This window comes from Phascolarctos cinereus, unplaced genomic scaffold (genome assembly GCF_003287225.1).
Source record: "Phascolarctos cinereus isolate Bilbo 61053 unplaced genomic scaffold, phaCin_HiC Scaffold_3;HRSCAF=262, whole genome shotgun sequence".
Lineage (NCBI taxonomy): Eukaryota > Metazoa > Chordata > Mammalia > Diprotodontia > Phascolarctidae > Phascolarctos > Phascolarctos cinereus.
This window is the reverse complement of record NW_027555736.1, coordinates 124,759,325-124,786,787: the sequence shown is the minus strand read 5'-3', so window position 1 is coordinate 124,786,787 and position 27,463 is coordinate 124,759,325. Positions and strand designations below refer to the sequence as shown.

Here is a 27,463-nt window from a genome sequence, read left to right as displayed (position 1 = left end):
GATACAGACTAAGGTAAGGAAGGAAGGGGAGCTGAATATTCTACAATAACCTTGGTACTCACTCTCCCACAGACTCCTACTCTCCAGCTGACCTAATACTTCCCCATCTCCACAATTCTCTGTACCCTTTCAAATCTTAACAAAAATGTTTTGGACCCAGCAGCTGCACAGGTCATTAGCTCCATCTAAGTAACACCCTTGTTTTTACAGCTCGTAGAAACCAGTGTGCAGAAAAATCAGGGAAGCATGAAAAGAGAGAAGTGTTTCTCCTCTCTATAGCCTTAAGGAGAATAGTGATTGGCCCGGTAAAAAATAGAAAATTGGCAGATTGAGCCAGAGTTGTCCCAGTGCACAAGATACCCCATGACAATTAAAGCAAGGCTAGATATAAGGAAACCAGAACAAGACCTTTGAATTTAGACACCTTGGAATTATCACTTGACCACAAGTCCTGAATGTTAACACCTACAGGATGACCCATGACCCTGACACTATTAAAATAATTATATTAAATACTTAATTAAAATAATTAGAAAATAAATATTATATTTAGAATTATAAATTATAAAATAAATATAAATAATATTAATAATTATAATAATTATTAATAAAAGTATAACTAATTATAAAATAAATAATTAAAATAATTCAATTGAATTAAATAATTGCATTAAAATAATTTCTTCCTGGATAACTTTCCTGTTTCATTTTCTGGAGTTCACATTTTGATGATCTTCCTTAACTCATTAGATTGTAAACTCCCTGAGGACAGGGACAGAGTCTTTTTGTATCCCCAGTGTTGAACTTAGTGCCTGGCACATAACAGACATTTAATAAATGCTTATTGACTGACTGACACTGACGTTTCAAAATTTCAAGCATATCCACCTTGTCCTTTATTTGGGTCATGGACTCCTTTGGAAGTTTGGCAAAGTCTATGGACCCTTTCTCCATATAGTGTTTTTCAATGCATAAAATAAAATACATTGGATTACTAAGGAAACCAATTACAGTTAATATAGCTTTCAAAACATTTGTTAATCAGATCACAGACACTCTGATATCTACTTCTAGATGCTTCCATAGATCCCAAGTTAAGGACCCCTACAGTAGAGGAACTTATTCGTGTAGGAAATGAGACTAGGTGACTCTTTTCCAGTTCTAAGGTTGCACTGATGGGGTGCTTGGGTGCTTGTGTTTGGGTGCTTGTGCTTGGACCGCAATTTCTCCCTAGCCTCAGAAACACTGTCTCTGACAGTTTCTCCCCAGCCCAAGGACACTGTGCCTAGCAATTTCTCATGAGTGGGCCCTAGCAAGACCCTTATCTCTTTCCCTGGTGCAGTTCCAAACAGCACCTGATGGAATTATTAGTTTGAACTGGCTTTGCATTGGATTATAAAGACATTCTTACCCACTGGTCTATCTATACTACCACCGTACCTCATTATCTACATCCTGGGCTCCTCATTAACTGTATTCTAGACTTAAGACATCTGTATATTCCCTACATCTATCTTGTCAAACAAGACATTGACTGGTGGCAGACTGGACAACTCTCAGTTGTCCCTGAATTCTAGTTAACTTAGTGACGAAGCAGGCCTAAAACCACACCTCCATGTGGCCCCCCTTGTGGGCTTTTCCTAGTGAACTCTGGGTAAAACACCTGTGCAGTAGGTACAAGAAGTGCATGTTCTTTTAAGAACTGACCACTCCTTAATCACTCCTTAATCCCACCCTGAATCACCTTGTTAGCATATTTGGGGCAAGTTTTATTGTATTTTAGGGACTTGTTTTCTTCAGTGGTACCTTTTTTCCAATTGGCCAATTGTATTTTTTAAGGACTCTTCTATCTCTCTCATTTGACTTTTAAAATCCTTCTTGAGCTCTTCTAAGAAGTCTTTTTGTGCTTCTGACCAGTTCATATTCCCTTTTGATGTTGCAGATGTGGGTTTGTTGACAATGTTGTGTTGTGTTGTCCTCTTCAGAATTTCTGTCTTGATCTTCACTCTTCTCATAATATGAATCTATGGTACATTTCTTTTTACTCATGGTGTTTCTTTATTCCCTGACCTTTAAAGAGATTGAGCTCTCTTGCTGGGGAACGGAGAGCACTCACCCCAGCTTCTTGTGTTGGGAGCCTAGGTCTTAGTCACTGGCTTTGTGTGCTGGGGCCTCTTATGTTGGTAATTAGAGGCTGTAGGGTTCTGGCAGCTTATCTCGTGTTGGGCTAGAGTCAGCAAGGCTGGAACTTTCAGGCAATTCTAGGTTGCCTGCTTTTCCTTTCCTTTAGCTTTCTTTAGCTCCTTTTAGATGGGTGCTGCAGGGTGTTTATCTGCCTGGGGCCCCTTGAAATGCTGCCTGTCTCATTTCTGCTAATGCACTGGGAGATTCCTTTGCGGTAGAGTGCCAAGGCACCTGGCAGTTTTCCGAGCTGGCTTCCACCAGTTCCCCCACCCTTACCGAGGCACTTGGAGGTCCAGGTGTTGGTGTGTGCCTGCTCTACCACCTGGGCTTCAGGATTTCTTCCTGGTTGACAATTGGAGGCTGCAGGGCTCCAACAGCTCACTTGGTGTTGGGCTGGAACCAGCAAGGCCTGGGCTTTAAGAAGACTTTAGGTTGCTTTCTTCAGCTCCTTTCAGATGAATGCTTCAGGGTACTTATCTGCCTGGGGCCCCCTGTAGTTCTGCCTCCCTTATTTTTGCTGAGGCACTGGGAGACCCGTTTGCTGGGCTGCTGCACTGCTGCTCCCCTCTCTTCTAGTTCAGCTGTTCCGGGGGCTTTTTCTGGGGTGATATTTTCAGAGGTTGATAGGGGAGAGTGAGAGCGACTCCCTTTTTACTCAGCCATCTTGGCTCCCGGCTATTGTATTTGATCCTATATAAACTTTAACTGGACCCACTGTAAGGTCGCAGGATCCTTAAGAATCCTTGCCCGCTGAAAAGCGTAACAACAACTTGACTTAAAGAGTGCTTGTGAATTCATTCCAGGCGACCCCATCGTGTACTTCAGTCTTTGAGGGGTCACAGCCTGTCATACTGCAACAGCATTATTCTAATTCATACTCAGTGATCTATTGTTCCTAGTCTATTTCAGCCATCTCATACATATTTTGACTCCTCAACTATGTGGTAAACTTCTGGAGGGCCAAGAGCACGTATGTTATTTTTTTTGTGTCCCATTTCCCACCCTCCACAGCAGCTGGTACAGGGTTTCATACACAGGAAACACCCAGTAACATTGCTAAATAATGACGATTTAATATCTATTTCTTTATAAACATTAACCCTAATGATCTCCTTATGGGCTTATAGACAAATCCTGTTTCAAGTATGTAGGTATTCTTTCCTCTTTATAATGTCGGCTGGTAAGACAAGCATTTGTTCAGTGACAGATTACATGACTATCACCCTTCTCAGATTTCTCAAAGCTCTGCCATGAAGATTTTTTTTTAAAGAAAATTAAAACTTGTTTTTTAACTAATTTGCTCTGTCCTTGTTCAAGTGCCTTAGACCAGTGGTGTCAAACTCAAATAGAAACAACGACTACTAAACTGTACTTAAGGATCCCTGTGGGTTGCATATTGACTTAGTTTTAAAAGATAATGTTACCTGTATTTTATTGTATTTTTTTTTGTTAAATATTTCCCAGTTACATTCTAATCTGGTCCTTGCCCTCTCAAGAGTGTGGCAGACCAAGCGGGCCCTGTGTTTGACATCTTTGCCTTAGAAAGCCTCAACTTATCTCCAGGCCTCCATTTCCTCATCTGTAAAATGAAAGGCTTGGAGGAAAAGCTCTGTAAGGTCTTTTTAAGCTTCAAGATACTATGCCACTATGGATCACTGACCCTTTTTATCCCTTGCTTTCTTCTATATAGATTTATAAAAGATTGTCAGGGTTGTGTACTGATCATTGCCTTACTAGTAGAGAAATAGAATAACCCCAACTCTGGTCTGAAGGGCATGTTAAGATTTAAAAAGCACTGAGATAGGCAATATCTACTTGAACTTGAGTTAGACGTGACATTTTATAGACGAGGAAATTACAAAGTCAAGAGAAATTAAGTGATTTGCTCATAGTTACACACGTTCTAAGTGGTAGAGCCAAGGTTCAAACCTAGATCTTTTGATTCCAAATCCATCGTTCTCAGTACATCTCTTTATGATTAATTAGGCAGTATTGCTCTAAGACAGGAAGAGAAGCATTTGTCTCAGTGATTTCTTTCCTATTTGCAAAGTACTCATTAGCATAAGTACTGTTAAATAAATGGCTATTAGGTAGAGAACAGGGAGGCAATGGTAGCCTAGTGGAATGGGTGTGGCCTGAGAACAAACATGAGTTTTTATTCTCAGTTCTGCCACTGACTATGTGACCCTGGGCAAGCCATTTGGCTTTTCCAAGCCTCAGCTTCTTCATCTATAAGACAGGGATAATATTGGACATTGCCTATCAATCAATGAGGAAAGTGGTATGGTGGAGAGAGTGCTGGACTTCACGTTGAGAAGATCTGGGGTCAAATCCTTCCTCAGCATCTACTAACTGTATGACTTTGGGCAAGTCATTTAACTTTCTGAACCTCAGTATCTTCAGATATAAAATGAGGACTCAAGAGATTTTAGAGCAGCTAGGTAGTGCAGCAGATAGAGTTCTGGGACTAGAGTCAAGAGCACCTGAGTTCAAATCTGACCTCAGACACTTACTAGCTGTGTGACCCTGTTTGCCTCATTTTCCTTATCTATAAAATGAGCTAGAGAAGGAAATGGCAAACCACTGCAGTATATTTGCCAAGAAAACTCCAAATGGGGTCAGGATGAATTAGATACAACCAGAAATGACTAAACAACAAGAAGAGACTTTGAAGGTATTTTTCAGCTCTAAGTTTATCATTTTATGAATAAGTTAACAAACATTTATTAAGCACCTATTGTGTGCTAGGCATTGTGCCGAGAATAAAAAACAAAACCATAAATGAAAAAATGTGCAGCTACTAAGAGCCTCAGAATTTCCAAGCAGAGTAGATCTAAAAAAGCCTTTGAAAATATGGAGATCTAGTAGAAAAAATCTGAATGAGGTAAACATCATCTATGTCATCCCAGCCTGCTGCTGAAGATTTACTAAAGATGGTTTTACTGAGCCCACAGAAGATGAGCTTACATCCTAATACCTTTATGTGACTACAAAAAGCAGTTATCTTATCCACCTGTGCAGCAAGCCAGAGAACATTAAATACTATAAAAGAATAATAGTAGGACAGTGATGTGTGCCAGTATTGTTTCTATCTGGACCCTATCAAACAATATAAGAATTTTTCTATAAATGTAAGGAATGAATGTGTGACCTGGGCAAGTCACTTAACCTTGTTTGCCTTAGTTTCCTCATTTATACATCGAGCTGGAAAAGGAAATGGCAAACTACTCCAATATCTTTGCCAAGAAAACCCCAGATGGGGTCATGAAGAGTTGAACGTGACTGAAACGATTGAACAATAAATGAAAAAAATGATCTCTAAATCCCTTCCAGCTATAAATTCTCTAATCACGTGATTCTAAGGTCCAGAAACAGGCAAAACAAAAATAAGGCAGCCCCTGTTCTCCAGGAATTGATATTTGATCTAGAACCAAATTGCTGTGGGGCTCAAATGAGATCATTTATGCAGAGTTCTTTGCAAGCACAAAATATTCTATAGCTTGGTTGATTGTTGATTGTTAATGGGCATAGCAGAATTCAATTATATATTGTAGATATATCTCTAAATATGTATATCTGCATGAACAAATACACACACACACATATTCAATTGTCTTAATAGAAAATGGTTAACATAATTTGGAACTCCATTTCTACAAGAGGACATTTGTTCTACTGATACACTAAATTTTGCAACAGTTAAGTTTATCATCCTTTCATTAGAGCTCATAAGAGAGCTCTGTCTCCAGATAGTAAAGTCTTCTTTTGATAATCGGTCTGATTGAATTAAGAAATCCATATGTCATTAGGTGAATATTAATAAGATATAAGTAGACTTTGATTATAAAGTAATTGTTATGCACATAAAAAAAACAACATCTCCCATCACAGGCTTCCCTTCTGGGGTTTTTCTCTCCATCTTCTCCCCTTCCCCATTTCATTGTCACCTCATCAGCAGTTGAGTTTTGCAAACTATAATGGAAATAAGTGTCAGTCAGCAAGTACTCAGTCACATCACATTTCAAAAGCCCTTTTTGTTGTGGTTTTTTTTTTCCCTATTAATTTGCCTATGTTCACGTTGGAGTCAATTTTTGCCTTCAGATGTGTACCATTTAGCTCCTTAATGTGGTTTGTTTAACACAAAGAACCCTTGTCAGGGAATTCCTTGAAAATTAATAACTGTCACTGAAATATTAGTAAGAGCTATCTCTAAAGAGTATATTAACATTCAAATCTCAGTTTGTTAATAAGCAAAGGTGAAGTTAATAATCAGGGCTGGAAGGAGGGCGATAATTTATATGATCATAAAAACTATTACAAAAAAAACCTAAGGTTATTACAATAAAGCCTTTTGGCTACTGCAGTGGAGGTTGGGGTGGGGTGGCATGAGAACCAATATACCACTACCAGGAGGTAATAAAACTGATCAATATCTATTAGCATGTCTGTTTCAAAAAATTAGCTAGTCACATGGGAAAGTAAAGACAGGGAAGTCTGATTGAGATTCTTCCAATGGAATGTGAGAGCCTATACTCTAACAATGTTTTCCAGCCCTGACAAAACCCTCTAGGTTTCTTCGAATGAGGATATTGTTACTTGACCTGTACCTATATTATTTTTTAAACACTGATATAGATGCTTAGATTAGATTAAGAAGAGGTCATCTAAAACAACCCGCTCGTTTTACAGATTAGGAACCTGAGTGACTTGCCTGTAGATGATAGAGCAGATATGTAAATTCAGGACTTGGGACTCCAGTGCATTGTCCTCTTCCAAGGTAAAATACTGAGGGAAATATTTTTTTTTGAGTAGTTAAGATACCTGGGTAAAGACAACCACACTGGGCAAGCACTCTGTTCTGTACCTCTGTAATACACTTAACCATTGAATAAAATAGTACAGGATATCTGTATTTGTTTCTTATTCCTATATTACACTGTAAATGCTATGAGGGTAGAAACTGAATCTAAATATTTTCTCTTTCCAGTACCTAGCAGTTTTCTTCATGGAGCTGACCTTACTAATGTTAAACTGTCAGTGGGGTGGGTGAGTGACTTTCACCTTCCTTGCATCCTATATCATAGCTTTAAGACCAGCTAGGAAAGCAAAGGCTACAAGGAAGCTTGAAACCAACTGAAAACAAAATGGCCTGGAAGTCAGGAGAGCAGCATGCTAGTCTGAGGTCTGCCATTAACCAGCTGTATCGCCTCAAACACATCACTTAATATTTCTGCTTTCAGTTTCCTTATCTAGAAAGCATCCAGGCTTTTGAGGTTTTTGATAAATTCCCTCCCAGCTCTAAAAATTCTACGATCCTACATAATATTGCCATACATTGAAAGTCAGCTTTGGGAGGCAGATCCTCCAGTATGAAAGGAAACAAACAAGCAAGAACCTAAGTTCATGGGTTTTAAATAGGAAATTTAAAAAAAAGGCATATATTAATTTAATTATGAAGTAATAAAATATTTTCCCCTAAACTATTGGCCTGACTCTTATAGCTTAAGCATTTCTATAGTTTTTAATCTGCATTCAAATTTATAAACTGTATTAATCTTTTTTTAAAGGACACACAGATTTCCATGCAAGCATTTCCTCTTTCCTCCTATACAAACCTGCTAATTAACATTTCCCAAGTGAACTCTTAATTGGTGTAAAGACCAGCCCAGAGAACACAGTTCACAGGATTTAGAAGTGAAAGGGACTACAGACATCATCTATTCCAACCCCATTCATTTTAAAGTAGAGGAAATTGAAGCCAGAGAGGGAAGGTGATCAATCTAACCCAGTCACACAGGCAAAAAAAAAAAGGCTGTTGTAGAAATACACTAAGTATTACATTATCTCAGCAATGCTAATTTGTTTCATATTGTTTGCAGCTTGTAGGATGTTGTATTTATAGGTATTCTCTGGTTCCTGAATATGCCCATCCCAGAAAATCCAGAGACCCAGTCTGGAGACATTTTCTTCCATTTTCAAAAAGGTGATGTCCTTGTAACTTTCCAGGCTTATTTTCATCTCCAGCTTATTAAACATTCAGAATCATAGAATGTCAGTATTGTAAGAACCCTCAGAGACTGTCAGGCCCAGACCATACAGGAACAAGAAACCATTCTACCTTACACCTAGTAAGTGGTTATCCAGACTTTGTTTGAAGACCTCCAGGGTCAAAAAACTTAGTATCTCCTGAAATAGCCCCTTCCATTTGTGGATAGCAGTCATTGTTAGGAAGCTTTCCTTAAGGCAGTGAACCTCATCTGACACTTGTGAAAAAATTGCCTTTAAATGGGTCTTTGGAACATATCAAATGTTCTGATTTGGAAGACAGTGTTTCTCTGTTCATCACGGAGCCATTACTCAGACCCGTAACACACGTTTATATAAGGCATATTTTCTGACTATATAAATATATAAATGCACACCTGCTTCTATCAATGTCACCTCTGACATTTAAAGTGTTCAAATAGCATTTCGATATTCTCAGCATCAGAACAAAATTTCTACTTATGAGTTTTAAGACATCCTTACTCTAGGTAAGTGTTGGACTATATGCAGAGTCATGTAGCTATACCGATGAGCCTTAGCATCTTTTCATCAACCAACGAGACTCACCCACGACTTGGCCTGAATTCTTTTGGGTTCTAACATTTACCACTTCCTGTCCTTGAAATATGTACCTCAGCTCAATTTATCAAGAATGATTATGAAAGGCCTACTGTGTATCAGGTATTTTGCTAAGCATTGAAGATGAAAAAGACAAAGGCGAAACACTCTGTGACCTTGGGGAGCTTGTAATCAAATTGAAGGATACAAAATGTACATATTTACATGTATAGGAAACAGATATAAAAATGACACGTAAAAATGTGAGGGAGAAGACATTCACAGCTGAAGGGCAGGGGGGATCAAGAAAGCCTTGATGGTGGTAGAAAACATGGCCTGACTCACTCCTGTTTCTTGAAAACAACACCTTCATACGTGTTTTAGATATTTTAAGGGGTTTGTGACTAAAAATGTTCAAATCCTGTCTCTGTGGCTTTTTAGGTATGTGACATTAGGCAATCCATTTGCCTTCTCTGAAATTTGAGTTTCCTCATCTGTAAAATGGAGATAATAATACTTACATGACAATCTCATGGTGCTACTGTGAGACTCAAATGAGATCATGGAGATAAAGTCTTTGTAAACCCTAATGCCTTGTATAAATATGCTATTCTTATGGTCTGAAAAGTCTATATAACTTTGGAACTGTTTATTTTTGTTTGTTATTGTATCCCTTCTAGACCACTTGTTTCCTGTAGGGGAAATTTACCTCTATTATCTTACTTGATTCCCATACCAATCCAATGATACTGGTAGTACAGGCATTGTTATCCAAATTTTACAGATGAGGAAACTGAGGCTCAAAGGGGGAATGGTTTATCTAAGGCCATAATCTAGTACATAGCAAAGGCTGGATGTGAACCAAGCTCTTCTCATTCCAAGGGGCCACTGTATATGAGTGGCCCCTTCTACATAGACTTCTGACTTGATGACAGGGGGGAAAAGTACTTAGCACATCAATACATTTACATCAACATATTCTCCTCTGTCCCTTTACCTCCACCCCATAAAAATCAAGGCAGTCTCATATAATCAAAACTGACTCATTAAAAAAATCAGTTACTTTTATAGTCTCTTTGTGAGCATATGACATTACTACTCAATGGACATTTAATAATTTGACAATTTCTTTGCTAATGAAGATCAAATTTCACCGTAAGTGCCACCAATAAAAGTACAAAGCAATCATATCTCTCTCAGGGAAGCAATGTTTATAACCCAGACAAACTGCATTTCCCTGAATAATGAGTTCCTACCAATTTTGGTCTTCCATTCCCCAAGGGACACATCATGGGCTATTCCTATATTCCTTGAATTGATGACAATGTGAGATAGATTAGCACTTGCTTAGTCATTCACCCATTCCATACTCACCCTCCCTTCTCCCCTAACACCAGAATTTTTATCCATAGGCCATTATGCCAGACTCAAGTCACATTTGGAGACTCTATTTGCTCCTATAGTATCCTGTGGAATTCCAGCTAGTCTCAGTAAAAGCCAAGTTGACAGCAAGCAGTTGTAACTGCCCAGACTTTTGGTCACAATAACCACTCCAGATGCTCTGACAAGTCCTTTACCAACAATTCATGGGCATAAGGGCTTCCTTCTGTTAACACAGTTAATCTCCCAAGCCAGTGTTCTAGGAATATCTTTGGGATTTCACAGCATTGATGAGCAAATGTTGATGCAAATTATAAATCAGATTGAAGGCCCTTGGTGAAAGAGGATTTATTTTGTTTTTGATCCCTCATTGCTCTTTAATTCCCTTTCTTCTGGGCCTCCTCAGCCATCATCCATGTAGTTTTGTGGGAAAAGAGTTTTCTCTCTCACTCCTCTCTCTCCCTCCTCTTTCTCTCTCCTCTCTATCTCTTGCTCTCTCTTGCTCCCACTTCCCCTCTTCCTTTTTCTTTCTTTTCCTCCATCTCTTCTCTAATTTGTCTCTTTCCTTCATTCCACTTCCTAATCTCTCTCTGTCCCTCTCTCTCTCTCTCCTCCCAATACTTTTTCACTCTCTATAGTTTATTTCTTGACAGAGGTGGAAAGGGTTTAGGTGTAAGGTTACTTGCCAATTTGCAAAAAAATATGTCAGCTTAACCCAGCATGGAATGGAGAAAGCTCATACTTAGTTGAATAATAGCAACTAGCTCACATACCAGTTAAATGCCGACAGGACAAAGTATACACACTCATCTCCAAGTGAGCTTTTTTTCCTTCTTCCACTATTAATCAATCTATGTGCCAGGCACCGGGCTAAGCCTTGAGAATGCAAAGAGAAAAACAAAACAGAACAAAAATGGTCCTTGCCTTCAAGAAGTATACATTCTAATGGCAGAAACAATATATAGATAAATTGGTATATATAATATACCTGTGGAATAGATAGAAGGAAGTCTTAAAGAGGAAAGATACTACAGGAAGCTTTTTGAAATGCCCTTTCTGATTTTAATGGAGTCTAGACATACCCAATGAATATTTACCAAATGTCCATACTATTTCAGGCATTGTTCAGGCTAAATAAAACATATTAGTCAGCTCCTCAAACATTTCTTCTCATTTCTGTTTCCTCTTGAAATGGCAAACCAACCCAAGCATGGCAGTACAACCTGAGGAAGTGTGTAATCTTCAGGGTCTCAGCGGTATGGATCAAGTCATTTTTCATATCCAAAGCATTTTAGGCCTGCTTGTTTGGGCTTATGAATTGGTATTCATGATAGCATCCACCATGGGCTCATTTCATGCCATTTCTGCACATTCTTACTGCTGCTGCCTAAACTATCTTTGTGATGGCCCTGGCTCTTCAAATACATCTCGCTTGCCTACAGCAACTCTGACAGCTCCTTTTCACAGCAGGCAACAAGAATAAAGGAGAATTTTCATATGTGGACCAGTTTCATTTGCCCCAGTAGCTGATATTTTCAAAAATCTCCATTTAAAGGCTGAACCATATATATTAACTGCTGACTAGAAAAAATCCAGTAGATCTGTGGTAGGAGGAAGGGAGAAAAGGGGTGGATCACAGTCTCTTAGAAAGGCCCTTTTCTGTATTGTAGATGGAGAGACTGAGTCACAACAATGTTAAAAGACTTGAATCTAAAAATAAACCCTGCTGGGTTTCAAAAGGTTGCATGCGTGTGTCTATGCAAGACTGCAGAGCCTATTAGCGGCTCCCTGTGCTAATGAGGCTTCTTGCTGGGAATCTGAATTCCCATTGTAAGCTCCATTAAAAATACACATGGCAGGTAGTACAAATTGGAACGTCCTTCTGGTAATTATTACTTTGCTGAGGAAGGGAATTCAATTTTAATTACATCTACATACATCTATATGTTTGGAAGTTAACCTGGGAAGGGCTGTAGGTAAAGGCATTTAAAGTGTGAAGGATAAAAAAAGATTATTTAGGCCAAAAGGACTGTCATACAGTCATATACCTACTATACTAGTAAAAGAAAAACCTTAACCTCTGCCCTGCCTCCAAGAGTACTGCCAAGACCAGAAAGTGACCAAAAGGGAATGGACAGACCAGAATACACTGCCTGAAACATAAGGCACAAAAATAGTAGCTTAAAATGTCATGGGAAGTTTGTTCCTCTCATATCCCCAGATAATTTCTGGGTTTGTTACAAATTTTTTTCTTGTTTTTACGGACCCAAGAAGCGCCTCTGTCAGTAAGAACAAATGGAAATTTTTGACTTTGCAAGTTCAGATTTTACTTAGTGATCTGTGTGCATATTTTAAAAAGGAAAAAAAAAGTACAAATTGCTTTGAGAGCAGAAAAGTGTTTTTCTTTTCATATCTGTGCAGCCATCCAAACCACCACAGAAAATTTGCTGAACCTTACTGCAAGTTACAGTTGAATTGAAATTAAGAATGGAAAATCTCAGACTCAAAGGATTTTAGAGAGGTGGGCAAGCAAAGCAAGATGAGGGTGTCTTTGAAATTATACTCTAATACTGCTGAGTAGTGAGGTAATGCAGCCGTGGAGTAAGGAAGACCTGGTTCAGGCGTTACTGCTAATGCATACTAGCAGGATGACCATGGGCAAACTATATGACCTCTGAGTGATCCTCAGCAACACTCTAAGCTTACATCTTCATTGGTGAAGCATGTTACCTCACTGACAGTTCTCAATGTCAATGAAATCACAGAAGCAGATTTTTAAAAAATGAATTCAAGACAACAATAACAACAAAAACTACTGCCTAAAAACTCCTATGAAGCTACTATTTGGTAGTGGTGGCTTCCATCAAAGCTTGCTAAGTACTGTATAACATTATCCAGTTGTAGGGACTGTGACTCTCCTGAGGTGAAAAAACAAATTAATAGCTGAGACAGTAATAAAAGCTGTTTCTATACTTTCCACCACACAATTTCTCTAAACCACAAGGTACTCTAGTACGTGTCATAAAAATGTGCTGGACTTGAAGTCAGAAAATTGGGCTATGTTAGTTACTACTCATATGACCTTGCACCTCAGTTTTCTCATCTATGTAATGAGGGGTTTGGATGGTATGGCCTGTAAGGTCCCTTCAAGTTCTAAATCTGCAATGTTGTAATTTTCCAGTGCTACTGATTTTATAAATGCAGTAAGACTTCCAAATAATGTTATCTTTGACACTCAGCTAATCTACAAATAACGCACCTTGCAGTATGAAGCCTTTGGAGTTACTACATCCAGTGACACTGGTCTCTTTGCCATTTGTTGCACACAACACTCCATCATGTAATTCTGGGAGTTTTCACTGGCTGTCTCTCATGCCCTGGAACTCTCCATCCTCATGTCTGCCTCCCAGCCATCTGGGCTTCCTTCAAGTCTCAGCTGAAGTCCTGCCCTCTGCAAGAAGCCTTTCCAAATCCCCCTTGATTTTTAACACCTTCCCTCAAAAACCAACCTTAAATTGCCCAAAGACTAAATCTTAATTAATTATTTATCTGTCTGTACATAATTGTTTGCATTTTGTCTTGCCAACTAGACTGTGAGCTCTGTAACAGAAAAGACCATCTTTTGACTTTCTCTGTAACCCTTAGTCTTGGCACAGTGCCTGGCACACAGTACGTGTTTAATAAGTGCTAGTTTACTGACTACATGCCAATTACCAGTCTAGCATTTACCTAGGTACCCCTAAATCCCTTTAGGTACCCTCAAACATTTGCTCCTATGGGGACAAATATATCTACACATACATGTAGCCAAACTGAAATGTAATGATGAACTAATGATAGATAGGACACTAACACACTTCTCTTTCTTTGGGCTAATGCTTTGATGTGATTAGGAATGAGTTAAGGTGGTAATTGTCATATGAAGGTGCCTGGAATAATGATTCCTTTTCCAATGATTTCTTAATCCACTTCATAGGTGGTATGTGTTCATAACTCTTGCCCATGTGTGTTTACCACTAGTAAGTGCTTTATCATTGCTACGTTAAGCAGGGTACAAGGGTTGCTTATTTATTGAAATAAGATTTGGAGGGATGAGGTGAACTGGTGAATGTCAATCAGTAAGCATGTATTAAGCACCTACTATGTGCCAGGCACTGTGCTAAGGTCTAAAGATACTAAAAGAGACAAAAGACCTTGAGGAGCTCAAAATCTAATGTTACTATTGGCTTCCAGGTCTATGTGCTGCAATTCATGCTGTACAAAGAAAATAAAATGAAAACTTAGGGCATATCAAACATGTGCTCCTAAGTTTAAGTCTGAGTAACATTCAAGAATAATCAGTAGCTAGTATCTTGGTACCTCCATAGAGCACTACCACCTCAGAAATACTTTTCATTTTGTGAAAGGGTTAATCAGTAAGTCAGTCAACTAGCATTTATTAAGTGCCTGCTAGGTGCCAGGAACTATGCTAAGTGCTAGGGATACAAAGAAAGTCAAAGACAATCCCTGTTCTTAATGAGCTTACAACCTAATGGACTTTATGGGTTGAGACATGACCTATATATCAGAAAGAGATATTAACAGGGGCCCCAGAAATACAGCTGTCTACCCCCTAAACTGCTTTTTTTAAGTACCAGTTAAATCTAGGCCAAACTAATGTTTCAAAAAACAGCCAAATAAACTCAAATAACCAGTGAGCAACCAGTTAAATATCACTTACCTCGCAAAGACCTGGATGTTTGACCTAATTTAATTCGAATTCTTTTCAGAGAAAAACAGAGTCTGCCTGAGTGGCCAGAGCTCTAGAACAAAGAGCCATTCCCCAGACTCATCAGACTAACGTAAGCTTTGTGCTTGGCTCTAGTACTAATGGCTGTATATCCCTAGGGAAACATAACCCAAGGAAAGATGCTTAGTTAAATCTAAAAAGGAAAGCGATTATATTGAACTGCTAAGAGGACGTGACAATCATGCAGGCCTACAGAATTCTCCTGGAAATGAGTTATAATTGCAGCAGAAAGGAAGTTAACCTTTTATCCCAGAGTAATTGTAAACAAAAAGAAATCATAAACAAACCCTCTAGACAAGCCATACTGTCCATGGCATCTACTCTCATGGAATGCTGAAGAAATAACAATTCTAGAAACCTATGCTTTCTAAGAAAAGAAAGAGAAAGAGTCCAAAGATATACTAACAATAGAACTGTTGCTAAAAGGAATTGCATGCATTATGAAGATAAATTTTCTCAACATTCTTTATTTTTTTTAAAAGAAAAACACTTACTACAGATGAAAGAAAAAAAAAGAGAGGTGAGTTGTCCCTCAGTGGGTGCAATAGTGGGATAAGTAACTTTGATGGAGAAGTAACACAACTTTTATGTTACAAAGTGGTTTACATATGTTTTCTCATTTGATTCTCACAGCACCTCAAGAAAAAGATTCTACAAAAGTACTATTATGCCCATTTTACAGAGGAGGAAACTAAGGCTCAGAGTTTAAGTTATCTGTTTGCCTAAACCATATAGCTAGTAAGTCTCAGAATTAGCACTTAAACTAAGATTAATGGATTCCAAGTCCAGTGATCTTTTTTCTACTTCTATATTTGCCTCTCCAAGAACTTTTTGATTCTGTTAGATGAGAAAAAAAATGTCTCTCTTGGGTACTTTCAACCTCCTTACTCACAGTCTTTCTCTTTGTATTATCCTTCAGGCTCCTCTCTCTTTATCCCCGTCCTTATCCCTATAATAAGGAAGACTCTAAAATTCTTCTGGAAGCTTAGCACTCATTGGGTACAATACCCTCACTTATAGATAAGAGAATTGAGGCCCAGAGAAGGTTAAGTGACATCAAAAAGTTCAGCAAAGAAGTAGCAGTGTTAGAATTTAAACCCATCCTCGACTTCAAAATCCAGCTTTCTTTTAGCTACTTGGTGGTGCTGCCTTGATGGAAATAGTACAAGTCCAGTAGAAGCTTCAGCCAGACTCGTGTCCCTCCCTAATGTCATAATTGATTTTAATGAAACATTGCTTTCCTATTCTCCCAATTAATAAGAGAACAAAGGCAATTAGTCCTGAAGGACTTGGGGCTGTCCTTTTCTTCTTATAGTCATGGCCTTTGACATTCCCAGTAATTGCTTACCTTGGGAAGATGATTTGGCTTCTGTTTCATTCCCAGATCTCTGTGTTTTAGATTGCAATACAATGTAGCATCATCTGGAATACCAAAGTCTACAACGTACAGGACAATCTACAATCAGGCATGGTTAACCTTTCTTTCTGAGAGCCATCAGGTTACCCAAGATCCTGTTCTTTGCCCCACTCCTCATGCCCCAAACTCAGGGAGTTGTGCCACCTGAACCATCACCACTGAGTCATTCAGAGATTTTGTCAAATATATATTCAAGTTGACTATGTCCAGGCTTAATATTATTGTTTGCAATCATTGTGATCATCAGCAATCATGACATTATACACATACGTGACTTATTATATATTAGACATATGGTGCTCTATCCTCACAACACTTGGAGGGAGGGAGCAGAAGTATCATTTTCAACTTATTATAGAGGAGAAACCCAAGGCAGTGTGGAACAATGGAAAGAGCAGTCACTCTAGAGTCTGAGGGTGTGGGTTCAAATTCCACCTCTGTAATTTACCATCTTTGTGGCAGAGTGGATCAGCCTTGGAGTGAGGACCTGAGTTCAAATCCAGCCTTGGACACTTATCAGCTTTGTGACCCTGAGGAAGTCACTTTACTCTGTTTGCCTCAAATCCTCATCTGGAAAATGAGCTGGAGAAGTAAATGGCAAAACACTCCAGCACATGGGTGAGGAATCTGTGGTCTTGAGGCCGCACTTGGCTCTCTAGGTCCTCAAGTACGGCCCTTTGACTGAATCCAATCTCCATAGAACAAATCTCCTTAATAAAAGGATTTGCTCTATAAAACTTGGACTCGGTCAAAAGGCTGCACCCAAGGACCTAGAAGGTTACATGTCGTCTTGAGGCTGCAAGTTCCCCACCCCTGCTCCAGTTATCTTTGCCAAGAAAACCCCAAATGGGGTCACAGGAAGTTGGAAACAACTGAAATGACTCAACAACAATGACCTTGGATAGGTCATTTCACTTTCCTGGGCCTCATTTTCTTTATCTATTTTATACATAGAAGGGACTAGATGGTTTCTGAGATCCCTTCCAGGAAGAGATTTAGAGAGATTAAAGGCAGCTATGTGTTATAGTGGAAAGAGTGCTATAACTGCTTAGAGTCAAGAAAACCCGAGTTCAAATCCTACCTCAGATACTTTTTAGCTGTGTGCTGTATGCTGGTAAATGTTTAACAACTAGCTCTCCTAAAAGGTATGACATTTATGTTTACACTACACCATTTGTATTTTCTTCATCACTTTATTAAGTTTAAACAAATCACAAATCATCAAGCCCTGACTTCTAGCTTTTGTTGATTTCTGAGTGTAAATGCTCATACTGAAAATTTAACAATTGGCTCAGAGCCCATAGAAGATGGCTCCAGCACACCTTTGTGTGGTGTAGGGAAGTCCCTGAACCAATTTGTGATTCAGTTTCCTTATGTGTAATATGAGGGTATCAGACTTGACAGCCTCATGATCCCTTCTGACTCCAAGTTTATACTCCTATGATAAATAACTTATTAGATACAGCAAAGCTAAAGAAGCAATAGCGGGAAATTCTTGCTCCCAGGAAAAGCAGCACCACATAGGCTGAGAGAGAAGAAGGATTCAGCTAGGAAGGAGGTAAATGGGAGCCTGGCAAGATCAAAGGGAGAAAACTCTCACCTCTGGATACAAGTCCTTTTGGATGGAAAGACCCAAGATACCAGCCATGATGGGGAAACAGAAACCCTGAGACACCAAAAGCTTGCTTCTTGAGGGGATGGGGCAAAGAGGAGCTATTTATTTTCACTAACTGGGTGCTGCAAGCTGAGGAATTCAAGTGGTGTCAGTCAGTGCTCTCTACGTGTTTGCATCCTGAGGCAAAGCACTGATCATGCTAACTAATAACAATAGCTAATATTTGTATAGCGCTTATTATGCATTAGGAACTGTGCTAAGGGCTTTGCAATTATCCTTTCTTTTTATCCTGACAACAAGGAGGTTGGTGCTATTATCACCCCATTTTATGGATGAGCAAACTGAAGCAAACAGAGAGGTTTAGTGACTTGTCCAGGGTCACACAGTAAGTGTCTGAGACTGGATTTGAACTCAGGTCTTCCTGACTCCAGGCCCATTACTGTATCCACTGCACCATTGTTAAGCTGTCTCTAAAAGCTGTGTCAGAACCAGGACTCAAGTTTTTATAATGGAAAAAGTGTTAGATTTAGGAGGATTTGGGTTCAAATGCCTAATTCACCATTTACTCTTGGTCATGGTTGGTATAGAGTTAAGTTCAGTTTCCTAATTTGTAAATTGTAGAAGTTGTCCTAAGATAGCCTTTTACATTCCTTTTAGTTCTAAATCTGTGTTCCTATGTTGTTTATATTGTATACTACACTATTTCACAGATAAGCTAGAATTGTATTTTAGAAAACTAGACCTAAGGAGTCAGATTTTCTCAAGGTAAGGGAAAGCAATGACTTTACCTTTCGGTCTTCTTCAGTGCTAACCTCATGTCCCATTTATGCTCAGAATTTGTGATATGATTTAAGCTGAATATGTAAAAATATTAATAGTAACACTTAATTGTTATAACAAAGAACTGGAAACAAAATGAGTACCCATCAATTGGCTGAAAAAAATGGTACATGAATACTAACATAATATTATAGTGCTATAAGAAATGAGGAAAGGGATAGATTCAGAGAAATGTAGGAAGACTTATGAACTGATGCAGAGTAAGTGAGCTGAGGCAGGAGAGTTATTTATGTAGTAATCATAATACTGTAAAGAAAAACAATTTGAAAAACTTCAGAACTCTGATTAATGCAGTGATGAGTCATGACTGGAAGACTGATGAGGAAACATGCTTCTTATTCTTGGTGGGGAGATTATAGACAATAGATAGAGAAGGAGATGTATATTTCAGCGATGACCAATACAACACAAATATGTTTTGTTCAACCATGCTTATTTATTATGGTAAACGTTTATTTGGGGAGGAGAATTAGGGGAAGGGCTTGGGGTAATTAAAAAAGATAATTAATTAAATATTTTTAAAAGATATATACATCCAAAGGGGGACCCAGACAAACAAGGCAATGTTAGTATTGTCATGTTAAATTTTATTCATATATGTGTGTATGTGTACATACATATACATGAGCACACAGATATATTACACACATATGTATGTATGTGTGTACACATGTACACATAATATAAATATATATTTTGTGTACGTGTACATATACATATAATGTACATATGTGTAAATGTACAGGTGTCAGTGCATATACATGTAAATGTATACAAGTATGTTCAATACATATGTTATACATATACACATATGTGTGTGTACCTATGTGTGTGTGTGTGTGTGTGTGTATATAAACACCCATATATGTTTTAGATTTGTGGTTTCATATACAATCCTCTTTTTCTTGACTTCTTTTGTCACATGGAAATGTTTACATTTGTTGATACTTGTCTATTTCATAATAATAAATTTTAAAAATTCTTTTCATTCTAAACATGGAATCTTTATGAACTAATCAGAGGCTTTTAAGACTTTCAGGAGCCTTGATCCAGGAAGTTAATTGAAGAGTAGCTTGGTCCAAGGGAAGTCATTCTAGAGTGACTGAAACAGAACCAACTCTAGAAGAGGCATGCCCACGGGCCAGCAGGTGCATAACCAGCAATTTTGTGCCTCCAGGCTAAGTCATCAAGTTGACATCCATGGTAACTGATAAGCCCTGCCAGCAGCACACAGGGTCAAAGAGGTTGCTGATTCCCAGCTTGCTAGAAGAAACTCTTTACTGATAATCAGGATCCTATAGAGTGGCAAAGGACCAAGCATGTGAAACAGCCAGGTAGGTCATTTTTCTATTAAGTTTCCATATCTGGCTGTGGAGAGAAAAATACTTGGTGTGTGTGGGGGGGAGGTGGACAGTAGTGCATAAGCAACCAAAATGCATGGATTATATAAGATGTTCATAATTAATTGAAAGTACCTACATGTTATGCAATATAGAAATTGCAGAGATGAACCATGAACATGTTGTTATATTTCACATTGGTTTATTGAAAACAAACTCAAGAATGTCAAATCTTTTTACTAGATTGTCAGGAGAGGGGGATGGGATGAGGCAAAAAAAAATGACCAATTTTACAGTGTCATTTATTTTAGAAAAGGAAATTAATGAGGGAAACTTCAATATTGATGAAGTTGCAAAAATATAATGAGCTGTGTACAGTTCCAGGAGGGATTTCTTTTTTAATTATTTTTTCAGATGAATTATAGTCACACCCTTTTTGGTCTATGCCCCAGTCTACTCTTTTCAGAGAGTTAAAACACATTTTACTGAATGTCAAGAAGAAGAAGAAAAAATCACAGAGGCAAAAGGGACTGTTTCAAGTACTCAGAACAGATATTAGGTTTTCTTTAGATGAAAGCTGGCATTATGTTGACCTTTGTGCTAAACAAACACTTGACAAATGAAATCTGAGGATGATAATTCTTCTTACATCATTAACTGGAACATGGAGGGCTCTGCTGGGCTTCAATAATAGTGATAAACAAAGAAAGCATGACACATTTGTGTCTAATGCATGTGGCTTCCTGACTTGGATCAGCAACTCTGTATGTGTGGCCAACCTATAACTGAGTCAGCATCCTCTCTGGGAATGTAGAATGTCACACAGCAGGAATCCTTCCTCAACCATAGCCTTTCCTCTTGTCATTTCCAGCCTTGAGCACATTCCTCCCTTGGTTCCAGCCATGTCCATTCCTCTACTGTTCATGTCTCCCTTTTCCTGTATTTTTTCTTTCCTTTCCCCCCATGTTTTTGGGCTGATTATTATATAAACTTAGGTTTATCTAGAGTGAAGTTTAGTGCTGAAAAGACAGGTTTAGTGTAAGGTGGTACCATGGAATGGGCACTGGATTGTGCCATAAAGAAATGATGAGACAGATTTCAGAGAAACCTGGGAAGACTGGGAACTGATGCAGAAGGAACTGAGCAGAACCAGGAGAACAATTTATACATTAATGACACTATAAACAGAAGCAATTCTTAAAAACTTAGTTACCATCAGTACAATGATAATTCCAGCAGAATGATTATGATACATGCTATCCAACTAGTGAGAGAAGCAATTAATCCAAGTTACAGAAAAATATGTGCTTTTCAGAAAATGACCAATACAAAATACATTTGTTTCCCTTAAGGAAAAATGTAGATGGAACTCTGTATATATGCCAAAAGGATCAGAATTCAAGTTCTATCTCTGACACATACTAGATGTGTGGCTTTAGTTAAATCATTAATTTTTCTGTTCCTCAGTTTCCTCATCTATAAAATGGGGCATTTGGATTAGATCTTTGCAATCCCTTCTAGATCTAGAGCTATGATCCTATGAAGTTTGGAGTGGGAGTCAGATTTGGATTCTAGTAACAGTTCTAACAATCTTGCTATGTGAGGTGAGACAGGACCCACTACCTTTCCAGGACTCTGACCCCTGTTTTGTAAGGTGAAAGAGTTGGACTACATGGTCTCTGGGCTCCCTTTACAGCTTTAGCTTCCTATAATTATAGTTTGGTGGGGATTTTATACCTAAAAGAAGTCCTTGTGAAAATAACTTACCTATAAAATGGTCCATTCTAGTCCACTGATAAAAAGACAGAATAAGAGCATTGTGAAAGACTTAGATATGGTCAGCTTCTTCAAAATGTAATAATGCTAGCAGCATCTCATATTTATGCAACATTTTCTAGATAGAAAGTGCCTTACATTCATTATCTCATTTACAACAACCTTCTTAGAGATAGGTAGTGAGCATATGTTTATCTCCATTTCACAGATAAGAAAACTAACGCTCAGAGAAATTAATTAATTTAGGATGAACCACTTCAGATCTGAGCCCTCTCATTTTTTTTTGCCTTCAAAAAGAATAGCTGACCATTACTTAGATCACACTATTATGCTTTCTCCTTTATCTGAATTGCACGAATCTCAAAAAGCTTAAAGTATTCTTAGAATCATAAGGTTTACAGTTTGAAGGAAACTTAGAGATCATTTAATAAAACCTCTTACTTTTACATATGAGGAAACTGAGGCCCAGAAAAGTTAGATGATTTGCCCTAAGTTTGCCTAATGTTAGAGCTATTTGCTCACTTGTCTTATTTTCATAAAGACAGGGACAGAAACAGATACTAGACCTGTATTTTTTTTTTACCTTGAAAGCAGAAAGGAGTTTATTGCCCCTCATTGGACTAATGGCACCAGCCAGGAGAGTACGAATTGGTTACAGAAAGCAAGGTTTATTTATACCCTAACAAGAGCTCCTCCTCCCTAACCCCCTCCCCTTATCCCATTGGCTGGGCTTCAGGGGGCACAATCTATTCACAGAAATCTTCTCCAGCAACAGAGACAAGAAAAGTCAGTAAGTTTTGCAAGGGCAAGCAGTTCAGGTTGGGGGTAGGGCTATTCTTTCTGCTACGTGCTTAAAAACAGGGTCTGAGCTGGGGAGGGGTTTGGGGGGGAGAGAGGTTGTTTTGAAAGCATGCTTTTACAAGGTCAGAAGGGCAACAATACAAGAACTATTGACCCTTTGAGGAGGCGTCACTTCTGAGAGATCATCTCTCACAAAACAAACCCATTACCAGTCAGGTGACTTCAGTTTTGTTAAATGCACTTCCAAAATTACTTTACACAGAAAATCAACATCTCATCATCAACAGTTAAAACTAAAACTTTAAGAAGAGCGTGCTTACCCAAGTTTGGAGGCCAGCTTCATTACCTTGAGCAGGATAGGCTGAACCTGGATGATGCTTCCAAGCAAAGGTCGCCCCAGAGATGCCCCTCCCCCCCTTCCTTTTCCCCAGATGGGGGAGGGTGAAATCAAAAGTGAGGGGTAAAGGGTAAAATTCTCTTCTCCTATGAGAGGGGTTAACAGATACCCTCTTGACTCAAGGGAAGGGAGTGACCAGGGTTGTAAGGAGGTGTTTCAAAACTCCTTAATGATCAATCACAAAACCTTCAGAATATGCCAAGATATTTTTAGCTGTTCTAACTGTCCCTGTAACCTCCATGAAGGAGGATTCAGAGGTGCAGAGGGAAGGGAGTAAGTACGCCTCAGGGAACCAAAAAGCAACTGCAATGTTCCCCAATTCCCTAGCACTGAGGGATTAACAGAATTGACCATACACTTCCAGATAGGGCATCTGTCCTTGTCCTCTATGCTGTGGAAGGTGTACCCAGGTCTGTAGCCTTGAACTGACCCAGTGGACTGAGAGTGTCAGGCTGAGTAAGAGACAGCCTCATAACTGCCTGCCAGAAAAGTACCTCCAAGCCTTCGTGCTTGGAGAGGGACCCCAACTGCAGAGCAAGAAAGGAGGGGAGGAAGGAGGCTTACATACCTTCCAGTCTTGGCTGGAGAAGAACTTGGACTTAGGCAGCTTCCCCATATGGCCCATCAAAATGATGCAGTTTAGGGGTTCAGGGGTCCTGGGACCCCAATATCACAATAGCAGGTCTTGCTCAAAAGAATTCGACCCACACCTTCTTTTAGCCAAAGACAAGATTTATTAGAACATCCATCATATTGGGCAGACTCTTAAGGAGTCTGAACATGAGTAAGCAGTGGCTAGATTATAAGAATCCCAACAGTGGCTAGATTATAAGAATCTGAGCCTAGACCTGTAATTTCATGGATATACAGATATACAGTTCTGGGGAGGACACTTTCTTTACCAATGTATGCTGCCACCTTCTCTTTACCGTGTAGTCTTAGACAGTTTCCTACAGCAGAGATGTCCAATTCATGATCATCAGACTACACATGGCTTGCCTAAACCAGATTAAAATGTAATTGGGAAATGTTCAGCATAATAGTAAAAATATGACAGATAATGTTAACTTGTGGTTTTCTAGGTCAATACACTGCCCACAGGTATTCATTTTTATTTGAATTTGGCATTGAGAGGATAAGTGAGTATGTGTCAGAGGAGGGACTAGGATCTAGATAGTCCCCCTAATGGGACAGGTAGGTGGCTCAGTGGATAGAATTCTGGGCTTAGAATCAGGAAGACCTGAGTTTAAATCCAGCCTCAGAAGTTCCCTAGCTGTGTGAACTTGGGCAAGTCAATTAACTTCTCTTTACAACTGGAGAAGGAAATAACAAACCACTCCAGCACCTTTGACAAGAAAACTCCACGGACAGAAGTCTGTGTGTTCACAAAGTCAGACACAACTGAAATGACTGAACAACAACAACAACAATAAGATCCTCCTAACTCAGAGGCCCCCACTAGATCAAGGAAGGTCCATTATAACTGTGCTTAAAGCAAACAAACAAACAAAATGAACATTTTTTGCCTTTTGAGAAACAGTGTCACTGGCCCAAGGGGCCATCTTTAGTCATCCTGACCTGTTTCTTGCCACTGGACCCAGATGGCTCTGGAGGAGAAAGTGAGGCTGGTGACTTTGTATAGCCCTCCCTCACTTAAATCCAATTCACTTGCAAGTCATAGCATTACCTTCCTGATGCCATGGTCCTCTTTGAAAATGAAAGACAAGCAACAGCAACACACTGGTCCAAGAAAGGGCATTGTTGGCCATGGCTAATTGCCTACACAACACATCTTTCCCTATGCAAAAATATGCTCATAAATTTCTGTGTTTGGATAATGATCTCAGTCAGTTGCCTCCTTCACTGTTTGAGTAAGAAAAGAATGAGCATGGACAGACCAGTGCTAGTCCAAGAAGCCCCTATTGAATGGATTATTGAGAAAACTGGGATCATGAGAGAAACCATATCCAGAGAATGCCAGAACAAGAACAAATTATTCAGTACAAAAACCAGGCAATTCAGAGGGCAGGAAGAGAGTCCAACTTGTGGACTGAAATTTTCACTTTCTAACCATTTACTATACACAGCTCCTATACACATAGTCCATTTCAACACTAGAGAAGGCTGAGGATTGGTCACCAATTACTTTAAATTTTCTGAATCCTGACTCTACAGTTGAACTTTGGTCACATATTGATGCCTATTGTATATCTCACTCTACTTCAGAAAAAACAGCTGAAGCAAAGTTGACAACAGTTGGAAAATAATGCTCAAAATGAGGATCTGCAAGGCTACTTGGGAGGTTCTTAATTTTTGGTGTCATGGACCTATTTGACAATCTAATGAAGCCTATGGATATCTTCTGCAAAAATTAAATACATAGGATTACAAATAATTCCATTACACTGAGAGTTATCAAAATATTTTTTAAGACAAGTTCATGATCCTAGGTCAAGAACCTCTTCTATAAAATAACACCATACCACCACCATTCCCTAAACTTGCATTTGATACAAGATGTGTTAATTTTACATTCACACTTAATTAGATTAAGAGAAATCAGGGACCCATAAATTCATGCTAATTTGCTCAGGCAATTGAAACATGTAAGAGATCCATATTAAAAGAAACATGGAGGCTTTATATACTAAATAAATTAAATAATAAATAAAAATTATAATAAATATGTAATAAATTAAATGAGTGGGTCATTCATGTTCTGCATCGCTCAGATCCTCTTATACTGTTTCTAGAGAGCTCAGATTGTGCATGGAATAAGATGGTTGTCTGCTGAGGCCAATATGGGAAAGATATATAATCTCCACTCTTAAGTATAAAGACAACACCATGAAATATATTCTGAGACAGAACGATAGTACAGACAGGCAAAACAAGAACTAGGACTTGATCAGTTAAAACCATCCTGTTTTCTACCCTCCATGCTCATCTAGATTCTGGTGCCCTACCACTCCCCCATCAAATGCCTTTTATTTATTTTGTATACACTTGCATATGTGTACATGTTGTTCTCCCTGACCAAATATAAACTCCCTGAGGACAAGGACTGTTTTATTGTTATCTTTGTATCCCCAGTGCCTCTCTCAGTGCCTGGTACCATGAACACAAACTTCAAAAATTGCTGGTAGATAAGTAGATTGATAACAACCCAAAGGTTCATGATATATCTGGATGACCACATTTCTTGAATCTTCTTGTACCTCACAGAGTATGGAGGAAAAAGTGTCTGAGTAGCAAAAGGGGTCTTTCTTCTCCTTCCTTATCCTTCCCTCCAAAAAGAATTTACTGAGAACCACAGAATAGTTGACAGAACTACTGAAAAATTCTTCATTCAACAGAGGGAACCCAGCAACCAAAATACGTATTTACCCTATAGCCTAACCAACCTTGGTCTCATCTGGTCTTAATCTACTATGAAGAAGTATCACCGAACCATGTGTCAGAGAAGATTTTACTGGACAAGATTTCTGAGCAAATGCCTTATCTGTACTGGGACTTTAGACCCATTATTTAGTCCCACTCTAATGTAATTCAAAGCTCATATGACTTATAGGTTTTTTTTAAAATACCTTTTCCTGATTATTTATCTTTCATAGCAAAGGTTGAACTTTTCATTGCCAACTTACTTCAGTGTTCTATGATTTACATAATAACTAACCTTTCATTTTCTTTGGTCAAAGAATTTAATCTTAGAGGTACTCTTACCCGAAGCTTAGAGCAAAGAGAGGTGAAGTAGGTGACAATATAGTCAAATAGTTTGACTAAGATGTAAGCGCAATTTATAAAACTAGGGATGGAGATGCTTTGTTATCTCGATACCTACAACATAATAATTAAATGCCCAGTACACAGACACAGGAGATTACATATATTCAATGAGAGAAAAAAAAAGAACTGCAAACCTACTTCAATGCCTATTTGCTTGTTTTGTAAGAGTTCTGCAAATGACCAGAATCATTCAAGTTGCTTCCATTTGACTTAAGCTTTACACAATTATTTTGCCTATTCCATGAAGAATGATGGTACTGGATCATTAGATGTGAAATTGTTAAATTGCTAACCACAGTTCACCTTAATCCTAAGAAGTATGGGAACTGAAAATGAATAGAGCAGAATATATGAGCAATTATTTTCTAACTATCCAATTTCTTTATGCAACAGCATTATAATTTCCAGGACACAAGATAACAAGAATAAGTTTGCTTTCTGTGGCACCAACTGCTAAGATTTAAATAACATAAAGCTTTCATTTTGAGGTAGAGCATCAAGATAGTTAAAGGGGGTGCTAAGAATGAGGTTCAGT

General features: G+C 38.6%; 1 protein-coding gene across 3 annotated transcripts in view; it reads right to left on the bottom strand.

The window, feature by feature from the left end:
* Window positions 1-27,463, bottom strand: part of SLCO3A1 (solute carrier organic anion transporter family member 3A1) — a 376,694-nt gene that overhangs the window by 290,612 nt on the left and 58,619 nt on the right. The gene's annotated exons all lie outside the window — the stretch shown is intronic.